Here is an 11,699-nt window from a genome sequence, read left to right as displayed (position 1 = left end):
TGTATCAACAGAAGAACCCTTTTTGGTGCAGTACAGAACCATTTTCAAAAAGGCTCTGTATAGAACCATGTTACTAAATAGAGCCATTCCCTTTACTGAAGAACCCTTAGAGATCTTTTTTTTAGGCATGTAGGCTACTGAAATAGCATTTGTAAAGACTCTGTACTTCTTTGATTGTTTTTAAACGCTCTTACATGTTTATGCGTATTTGAGAGGAACAGGATAGACTCTTTCCTCCTTTAGGAACATTTATTAAGTAAATCCTTCTTTTTTTAAATTTCATTCTGTCCTAAAAAGAAACGAATAGCATTTAGTAAACTCCTGGTCTCCTGGATGCTGAGTCTTCAAGAGGTTTCTTCTCCAGTTCTAGAGGATCCTTTTTTTAGTTCTTTCTACTGCAGTTGGCAAGTTGTTTTTGTAGCCACTTTGATTAATTATAATTGCATTGAAGTATATACTTATATATTTAAGGATTATATACATATATATATATATATATATATATATATATATATATTCTTTCTTACTTTCTTACTTAGTGCTAAAGTAAAAAGGAGGGATAGGATTCACAAATAATGTGTACTACTCACACATAGACAATACTCGGTAATGAAGTGTACGATATTGTTCTCGTGAACAGTTTGAAATACAGTGACTGCATTTTAATCTAACATGATTACATAATATCATAAACTGTGATAAAATGTTAGGTAATTATTGTGATACTAAATTTTTATGTTGGTACATAAGTACTCTCACATGTTTATTTGAAGTAAACAGATTGGCAATATGACAGTATTTTATTGTTATCATGATAAGAAATGTGCTCTTCTGAGCATATTGTGGATATCCACACTTAAAAACATTGACCAACTGCATGTTTTATTACCCAGAAAGCATAACTAGTCCTGTTTAACTGGATTTAGCCCAGTACAGTATGTGAAAAGTAAAATTTAATCGCACCCAGTTTTTCATTGCAGTTTTCAAATGTGGCAGTACATTGTTTCTGTATGTCGAACTATCTTGATATATATAGTGAAATATGTCTTTATGTATCGTGATATGATATTTTGATATGATACTTCTCACCCATCCTTAGGTCTGTGTGCTGTTTAGCTCCATGTATATCAGGACACTTCCACTTCTGTGATGACTGCTTTACTGCATGCTATGTTTCTGACCACCTGTCTGGATGCACCCTTTGTGAGTTGACTCACTGAACCTCTTTCGTGTAGACCGAGCGGCTGCTTTCCGAATGATTCAACAAACAGCCGGGCTTATTAACAGCCTCAGCCGTCTGGAGGCGCGCTGAACTCATCTGCAAACCTTTCACAATTCCCCACACCTCCCCAGCCAAACCCTGCTGGTTGCAAGTGTCTCATTTTGTGTGAGAGAATAGGCGCGCTTCATTTGCCAGAACTCAGCGGGAGACATTAGATGAATGAGCTGTGTTGAGGAAGATTGAGGTCTAGCAGTAGCTCACTGCAGAAATGCTGAGTGCAGTAGGCATCAGGGGAGCTGTGTGGTGTAAAAAGCCTTTACTGTCCCCTTGTGTTCAGACTGGCTGTGCACACCTCAAACTTGTTTCCATCTGGACAGTTGCTCAACTAATTTAACGAGTCCATATCATGACAAACCAAAATTTTTTCACTTTCTTGAAATAATATCAATGTATTGATGATTAAAATGATAAGTTTGATGTAGTATGTTAACATTATTCTAGTTTCAAAATGCACAGTTCACTGACCAGCCTAAATGGTCAATATATGGAAATTAAACTGCAAAACAAGCTTGTTTGGAAGTGACTGTTCAAAGCAATGCATTACATATATCTACCTGTTCAGCCTACAGCAGTTTAGCTCTGCCCATTCACGTTGGAGTTATAAGGAGTGTTTCAGCCTGGACTGTTTCTTCAATGAGGGTCAGTACAGCTGTCCAGCTAGACACCCCTGGTCAAAACACGTTCTGTTGGTTTTCTAAGTGAAAATAAGTACACATTCTCTACAGATAGCACACTTCTGCACATTCTAAAGCACAATTACTGTTTGTTAGTCGAATTTAACACATTGGGGACAAATAATAAAACATAAAATGTGGCCTGTGCTATGGCATATTTTAGATTTTATTCTTTCTTTCAATATGTGAAGCCCAGCAAATAAATAGACAATTTGCACTAAACCTGGCACAAAAATGCCGTTGTTCCTTGTTGAGGATGTGTTATTTTGACTTAATCAACAAATAATGTAATTTGACCAGGGGTATTCAAATGTTTGCACATGATTATTCAGTCTTAAAGACACAGTAACAAAAACAGCTTGTTCAATTTGAGAAAGAGATTGGAAAATGTGCGTGTAAAAATAAAGTCCTAATGTTTTTGGTACATAAACCCACATAAACGTCATAAGTGGACCACTGGAGGGAAAAAATAGGATAATGGCCCTTACAACAATAACATGCCCACGTTTAAGCATGGTCCGTTCTCATGTTTCTCTCTGTGTGGTTTATTTGTTGGGGGCATTTGCTTGGATACCCAATTTCTTATATTCCAATAATGACATTCCATGCTCACAAGGTCCTGTTGTGGCACACAAACTGGACTTGCACAACTTTTATAGAGTCAGGACTGGGCCAAGAACAGCTGAGATCTCTTACAAGAAAACAAAGAAAACACATTCATCACCGCTTTCTTCTGTAGCCTTGGAGCACAGAAGGCATGGTACCCTTGATCAACTATAAAGATGTCATGCACAATCAGGCAAACAACTTTACCAAAACCCAGCTGCCCTTCTCTTTTCAGGAAGCCTCTTGGAGCCAGCTGTGAGAATCAGGCTGAGTGGAGTTCTACAAGAACCAGATGAGTTTTGCTTGGAAAAGCACTCATCAAGCCCTGCTGTTACCTTGTGGTTCTGTAAAAGTAGTATGTCTAATGGGACACTACAAATTATCAGAACATAATGTAACACCAAGTGCAGCAGAAGGGCAGGACATCAAAGGCATTCTAAATAGCTGTGGTAGAACTCCTTGTACTCAGAATCAGTGCAGGCAGGGCGATTGCACTGACGCACGCAGCATGCAGATTGGTGGGGGTCTGTGGGGACTGGACCCCATAACATGTTTATTGGACCCCTTATATCACTACTATGCATTTTTTCCCACTCATGACTCATGGGTTCCCTGAGGTCCTCTTGCTTCTGTGCATTATGTACCAAAAACAGTCATAATTCATGGTTTCATGACTATTTTCCATCCTTTTTTCCATCTAGAATGTAACAGGCTTTTACTGTGCCTTGAAGACTGATCTATATAAATGATCTCTATTCTGATTGGCTGTCTTGTATTCAGAAAGCAGTATGGGCTGAAACACTTCAGCTTGAATGAAAAGGCTTTGGCATGGCTAAATAAGTGGATGTAAATGCATTGGCCTTTCTGACATCATCAACAACAATAACAACAACAAAACAGTTCATGTTTTACTGCTTATTTTTGTCGTGAGTTGTTTGGTCTCAGAAGTCTAAGGCCACAGTGAAAGTGATTCTATTTTGTATTCCTTTCTAATTTCATAGAAAGGTTTTCATTGCATATTATATTGTCAGCATAACAATTTCAATGAAAAGTAGTATCTTTTAACATGAATTTCAGAATTTCTTAGTATTTGATATGCTCGAGCAGTCCACAAGTTTGTGCAAAAGCCACTGATGTGCAGATCAAATCCTCCTGATGTTGTTTAAGTATGTTCTTCACTGGAAGAGATAAGACTAAAAAAAGTCTGATGTTTTTGTATAAAGACCTCAACTTGGTCAGTATCACAGTTTTGCGTGACCTAGAAATGGTTCAGAGCCTTGAATATTTGTTCTGTTGTTGTTGAATGTTCTGTTGTTTTGTTTCCAAGTTTTTCCAAATGAAAAAATCCCTGGTTTTCAATGTGGTCTGACTTTTGGACCCCACCGAATACAGAGTACTGTGAAAAAGTCAGAGACCAACCTTCATTTGTTTTACAGTCAAAACAGCCATTAAGTTATAAAGATATAAATTTTTTCAAGAGATCCTTCTGAGTATGAATATTAGATAAAAGGTGATCTACTTGCATAAGAAGGGGAAAGAAAGTGAAAAAACAGGACAGCTGCTGGCGTTCTCGGAACTAAGCTGGCCACCTCAAAGCCCAAATTCATTGAGGTCAACATCATTGAATTAGTTTGGAAAAAACATGAGCATTAAAGGATCCAACTTCTATGACTAAACTTTGGAGGTGTGGGAAAATGTCCTTACAGTTTTCTCTGAAAGGTCCTGGTTATGCCATTTCTCAGACCAGTATGTATTTGTGTATTTGTAGCCTTAAACCAACGGAGTAACTCCCACCAGCTCCGTGACTGTCCTCTTTGGTCGACTGTGGCTTGGCCGCCTGCATCGCCATCACATAACAAGCAGAGACCTCCAGCAGCTGCCAGCTCAGCTCAGGGTGACTCATTCACCATGTTTCCCCATCAGAGCCTCCAGAGGACTCCACACAAGCGCCTCTTTCTTTTCACAAATGGATTTGGAGCTGGAGGTATGTGAGTGCGAATTGTGTCATGCCAAAAGGAAATTTAACATGAGGTAATCTCATTGTCACCCCCAACATTTGGGCTAATCCACTCTCTCTTTTATATTGAGTCACATTGTGTGTGCACTACACACGCTGAAGAAATATTGCTCTGACAGTAAATCCCCCTTACCAGATATTTTATCAGCTTTAAAGTCTTCACAGGAGGCTGATTTACATGTCTTCAGTGCAAACCACATTTTTTTTACCATGTTTTTTCCAAATCCATGACAAAACTCAAAATACAAAATAAATACATAAATCAGGTTTCACTCCATAAAAATGAGTGGATTAACTACAGTATTAGCTTTTTCATAGATCATTTGCTTTCACATTTTATATCTGATCCATTCTGACAACCAAACAAGCACTAGTAGATGAAGCTAAGGAATTTTGCCGTTTTTCAACACAACTTCTGTTCTCATTATATGGCACTTTCCTACTTAAAAAGCCTCCTTGATGTTATTTTTACAAATCATTTGCTTATGCAAAGGAGGCTTAGACGAGAGGAACTGACTCGTTTATTGCACTTTGTTCACGAAATTGGAACTATAATAAGCCACGGGATTAGTGGCCCTCTGATAATCAGCAATTTTTGGTAGTTTTAGCCCTTGGAAGTGTCTGCAGAGATGCAGAGAAAGCACTTTACTGCCTCCCTGTGTCTACTAATGCACATACAACCTGTAGTAAGCCTTAAGATCATTCCTACACTCGAAAGTAATGAATGTTAGTGGATTCAAAATGACTGTGAAATGTATCTATGTGTATAAGTGATAGTCTAGGATGGAAATTGTTGTTTAATTGAGAAATACTTATGATTAATAACACTATAAAAGGTGTTTACCATCAGTGAGTTGGTATATTACATTTCTGTCTGCTTTGAAAATACTGTATATATAAGATCAGGCCTGTCACTATTGTTTTTATTGGTAATCGGCCAATAAATGTATAGGTGATTAATCACATAAATCTGAGAGTTTAGGCTAAAAATAGAAATGGACTGAAATGAACAGTAACACACAATGTATAGACTTAAACAAGGAAACCTTTAAAAAGTCATTAAATGGAAGAAAAAATACATGGCATAAAAAAGCATATGAATGAATGTGTCCATGAGCCTCTTACTGTAAGAGAGATCAGTAGGAGAATTTGAATTATGCTCTAACATCAGCAAATTGCCAAGTAATCATTGCCAATTCATCAAAAAAAAAAAAATCAATTAGTTGGAAATTATTTTTACAACTGAGTGAACTGAGAAATCATGACAGTCAATTATAAAATACAACATAAAAAATATGAAGGGTCTAATATATGTTATATCAATGCATATAAATGATAGCCTAGCACAGAAAGTGTTGTTTATTCGAGGAGCACTTCAAATTAACGTGTGATGTTTCAGGGAAATAGTCAAAATTCTTAAACATACACTCTCAAAAATAAAGGTATGAAACTGTCACTGGGGCAGTACCCCAGTGACAGTTTCTTGTCACTGGGGTGGTTCCTTCAAGGGTACATCTCAGTACCCTTAATCAGGGAACATAATTTTGTCAGCCCGTTGACATACAAAGTGTTTGAAAATCTGAGCAGAGCCACTATGCATGATACACTTGTACAAGCACAACATGCCCAAACCCACCACCATGATGCTGTCACTGCTGTGGTGAGAATAGTGCTCCACCACCTAAATAATATCTAATAAGTGGTTTTATAGTAATCCCTTTCCACTGAAAGACGGGGTGAGCGGTGGTCACCAACCATCCTCCTGAGAGCTACTTTATAGTATAGTACTAGGATCTGAAATGCTCCCTTCTACTTACCTAACACTAATGAATCTGATTCAGCCTATCAGTGATTTCTGAAGAAGGTGATCAGCTGTAGCAGGTGTGTTAGATTGTGGTTAGAATTAGACTTTTCAGGAAGGTAGATCTCCAGGGCAAGCGTCTGTTGACCAATGAGGTAGAGAGTGGCTTATAAATTGTGCATAACAACAGATAGGATACAGTTTGTAATTGTACACGTACACTGAAAAAAGTGATACGTTGAATTTACATCAACTCAATTTGTCGTTCAGAGCGCTTACTTTTGAAAAAGCTGTACACATATGAATCAAGTAAGCGCAGTATTTTTTTAGTGTGTATATATAGTTCACCTATGGTAAGGCAAGGTAATTGATTTATATGGCACGTTTCATACACAAAGGCAATTCAGAGTGCTTTACATAAAATAAAGCCAAAAGGAACATCAGACAGATATTAAAGACAAAGTGCTTAAGTGTATAAAATAAGAAATAAAATAGACAGTACTACTCAAGTCTTTTCCAGCACCATAAGTAAGATAGATCACAATCTATAAAGTATTAATCAATCCTTAGGACAACAGTCTGGCAATTAACTTCCAGAATAGTTGATTAAACCTACGATAACAGTTATACTTCAGTCTTTTCCATCACCCTGAATGAAGAAGATTACAGAAAGTTGCCACCTTTTACAAAATAAAAGCCATAACTAGATTATTCTTTAAAGTAATATAAAAAACTCAAAGGCATTCATCAATCCTTGGGATAACAGTGTAGCATTTAACCTCCAAGAGAGACGATTAAAGCTAGAATAACCATTGTGTAATTATACTTGTGCCTTTTCCAGCACCCTAAGTGAGGAAGATAATCACTAAATTATACTTCAAAGTAAACCAAAATCTCTAAGGCATTAATCAGTCCTTGTGATAACAGTGTTAGCATTTAACCTCCAGGAGAGTTGATTAAAATGAGTTTAAATAACACTTTGCTGTACATTTAACCTCCAGGAGAGTTGGTAAGTGTTTGGCCAGTAAGTGTAGGTGCAAGGTATGTGTTTCTAATGAGCTGGCAGCTCAGTGTATAATGCAGTTTATGGATTGTAACCATTTGGGTTCGAAATGCAGTACTTATCTTTTGAGAATGTCCATAGCTATTTACTGCTCAAGCCGCACAATGATGTTGTTTATTTTTAATTTCATGTGTTATTTTCTCGTCGACCTTATTTGTCCATTGTCCTTTATGGGTTGAGGATGAAAGGTCGAGTGTGCTTGAAGGTAATGAGGCTCACTTTACACTGCTGGCAGTGGAGGAGGGCTGTGAATTAAATTACCCAACACTCAGCTGTCTGTGGGTGAAATTCACATTTTCCTGTGCAGCACTAGCACAATATGCTGAGGGTGCTGATATCTGCAGGAGAGGCATGCAGACACTGCTGCTGCTGCTGCGAGCGGGCCAGCTTACTCCTCCTCTTTTTCCGCCAGTCTTTTAAAAAAATCCCTACATCTCGAGGTAATCAATACTGTGTCCCATCAGGCAGCCCCTGGAGCGCTCTTCTCCTATAGGAGGAGCGCAGGAGCCTGGCAGTTCGGCTGACGGGCCGGGGGAAGCTCCCTCCTCCACGTCAAGGTGAGTGAGTGCATGATGCGTCAGGAAGTGCAGTCATTTCTCATTGTGCACTTTGCTATCGGATTCTCCTCTGTGAAGAAATCCTGCCACTAACCTGGCGGAAGAAAGAAATATTTGCTCATAAAGATCTATTGAAATCCAGTTGATGCCAGTTGAAATCAATAATGTTTTAAGAAGAAAAGATGTTAGTCTTTATATTATATTATATTATATTATATTATATTATATTATCGTCTTTGAAACTTCTACATTTGTAAAAAATTAAGGTATCACTATCCTGTAATTAGGGATAAAAGGAGTTAACTGTCAGTTTTGTTATTTATGCTGTCAAATTATGCTGGCCTTCAAATAATATACTGTATATTTTGATGATTAATGGAGTAATCATAGCATTTAAAAAAGGTCAAACAATAAAAATAGATTCAAGAATATCATCAGAAGTCATGTATAGCCTTAAACAGGAAAACCTTAGAAAATGTACAAATTTATGCCTGCAAAAAAGGCATACACGTTTGACAAATAATATGTTTTGTTGATTTTTTAGGTTAGAATAACATTTTCTACAGGGAGCAAACATAAATATTGCATTTATCTGCTAAGTTTAACATATTGAAAAAAAAATAATAATAAAACACAGAATATAAAATGTGCCATAACTTTTCTGTTTCATTTTGAAACAGTAATTGTCCTGTAAATGCACAGAAGTGTGTAGTTTGTTCTCTGTAGAGGATTTTTTTTTCACAAGCAACAAAACGTCATTTCACCAGGGGTGCCCAAACTTTTGCACACAACTGTAAATAAGTGTCCATCACCCTCTGATTCTTTCTGTACGAAAGACCAGTAGGAGAATTCCAAATATGTGTTAATATAAATTGCCAACTAATCATTGCTGATTCATCAAAAGAAATGCAATGATATTACACTGTTATATTAGGGGCTAGTATAACATCCCATACGTTAAAAAGCTAGTTTCCACAGCTAGATTATACATTGTAGTGGTCGTGAGGGGAGATGTAACTGCTCACTGAAGTCCACGTGCACTGCAGCTGGGAGAGAGGTGCAGCTGGATGTGCAAGCACTGTGTGAGTGCGTATATATGTATGTGTGTATTCGTTGGTGTGAATGTTGCATGCAGTGTGAGAAGCGCAGGTTTCAGTCATTAGGAGGGTGTACAGCGTGGGACGGGTGCTGCAGTGCATGCGCTTCTGCGCTCCGATCGCAGCTCATTTGTCAAATTGCCTGCAGGACTTGAATGGTGCATTGCTGCTGAGAGAGAGAGAGAAAGAGAGAGAGAGGCAATCAGCTTTAAAACATGGCTATGGGGGGATCACAGGTGGGCCCTGAGCAGCCAGCATTGGTTTGCTGCAGTCTCCTTGAGGAAAGAATCCACTGTGAGAAATGAACTGAATGAGGAATTGCAGTGCATATGGAATAGTCAATTAGGCAAACAGGCTCTATTAGGATTTATGTAGTGTACTGTTTATTTTTATACATGTGATGTTCTGGTCTTGTAAATTTATAGATCTTTTCTGCCTCATCAGTAAAGAGTATTGAACAAGAAAAAATCCACCATGTGAAACATTTTGAGGAGTTGCAGAGCACATAAAACAGTTTTAATACATGGACTAATGTATATTAAATATATTTAGAGAAACAGTGTTTGATCTTGCAATTTACACCTCTTAGTCTTATTAATCTCATAAAAAATACATATTAAATGTTGCACCCTGCACATGAGATGCATCTTTTGCATATGGAACAGTCAATACATACATATGGAAGCTAGGAGTGTTTTTGCCATCTGAAAGAAAGAAAAAAAAATAGAGAGAGAGATTTTATTCCAAATGATTTTAGAGCATTTCTATTTGTCCACTGATGATGAAATTTTCACACACAGTAAAGGACAGCTGGTGTGTTGAAATGATGTAGAAAAATAAAAATGGACAAAATTGAGATACATGAAATGGAGCTACATAGTTTTCTTTGGACAGCAACATTTGAAGCCTTTGTGTAATTTTCTGACAAATAGAGATTTTCTGCTTTTTTGCCTGACAGTGATAAATGAACAACTTGTACTTAATGACCATTTTGACTGGAAATTAAACAAACGACTCTAATTTGCATAGCACTATATATACACACGATTGATACATCTGACTCATTTTTCCCTCATAAGAAATATGTACTGAATATTTTTAATTTCATGTGTTATTTCCTCGTCGACCTTATTTGTACACTGGACATGAGATGCTGCGTTGTTGCCAGGAGAAGCCCTTGGAACCTTTATTCAGGTCATAGTTTATATTTGGCCTATAGAGCAGCTGGCACATATTGAATCTATACGTATGCGGTACATTAAAGTTGCAGCACATTTAAAGACATTTACAGCAAAACGTAGTAAATAGAGTGTTTTTTTTTCTGTGGGTCCTGGTGGAAGGAAGCATTTAAACTTCTTGTCAAAACCTTTCCAACAACAATACCACATTATGACAAACTGCTGCTTCAACATTCTGATCATAAAGGCCAGTTTTAGGGAAGCCGAACCATACCTCTTCCTGACACTAACAAACGACAACGCTGTATTCAGGCCAACACTTCACGCATATTCACACCTAACAATGCCTATTGTGTAGAATGTCTGAAAACCCTCCATCTACCTGAAAGACATGAGCAGAAGCAGAGAATCGGTGTCGTTTTTGAGAATAAAATTTCTGCACAGCTGAAATCTTGCTAGGATTTCTAAATAACCATAAGACTGTGCATGACTGTATCATGACTGGAAAATTACCTGAAGAGAGTGTTTCTTTGTACTGCTCCTCTGCCTTTCGCCTCGCAAGCCAGAGGGATATTTGATGTAAAGTGTAAGGCACAGACTGTAATATATGTAGTGCTTGAAGACATAGTTCTGTTATCTTGTGTTCAAATATAATACCATTACTTTAGTTGTCTATCACACCACCATCACTGTGACAATATTTGAGGACAAATGGGACCAAATTTGAGGACTTGTGTTTTTCTTATAAGTCAAATGACCCTGTACATAGTAATATTAGATAATAAGACTTAAGAGAGCCCTTTAAAATCTTCTATCCATTTCTCATTTTATCTAAATGATTAGTCTGTAAAGATGTCTGCTTCTTAAATGAAGAATAAGCAGATTCTGTTTTACTGAAACAGTTGGTTCACTTAGTTATTAGATGTAGGACAAATGTACAAGCGTGAAGACCTGAGTGACTTTGACAAAGGCCAAATCATTATGGGGCTGCACAGCCACAGACCAGTCAGGGTGCCCATGCTTACCCCTTTCCACCATCAACAGCACCTATAATGGGCAGACGAGCATCAGAAATAGACCTTCGGGCAACACAAGAAGGTCGCCTGGTCCGATGAGTCCCTTTTTCTTTTACATCACGTGGATTGCCAGGTACATGTGCAGCAAACCTGAGGAAGTAATGGCACCAGGATGCACTGTGTGATGAAGACAAGCCAGTTGAGGGAGTGTGATGCTCTGGGCAGTGTTCTGCTGGGAAACCATGGGTCCGGCATTCATGTTGATGTCAATTTGACACATGCCACCCACCTAAACAGAGGCCTCTTTCAAAACAGTCCGACCTGGCACACTGCACACCTTGTCCAGGAATGGTTTGAAGAACATGCCGAAGAGTTCAAGGTGTCGCCATGGCATGAAAGTTCTGCAGA

Source organism: Colossoma macropomum, unplaced genomic scaffold, assembly GCF_904425465.1.
Source record: "Colossoma macropomum unplaced genomic scaffold, Colossoma_macropomum, whole genome shotgun sequence".
In the NCBI taxonomy this organism is placed as follows: domain Eukaryota; kingdom Metazoa; phylum Chordata; class Actinopteri; order Characiformes; family Serrasalmidae; genus Colossoma; species Colossoma macropomum.
Note: the sequence above shows the minus strand (reverse complement) of the source record.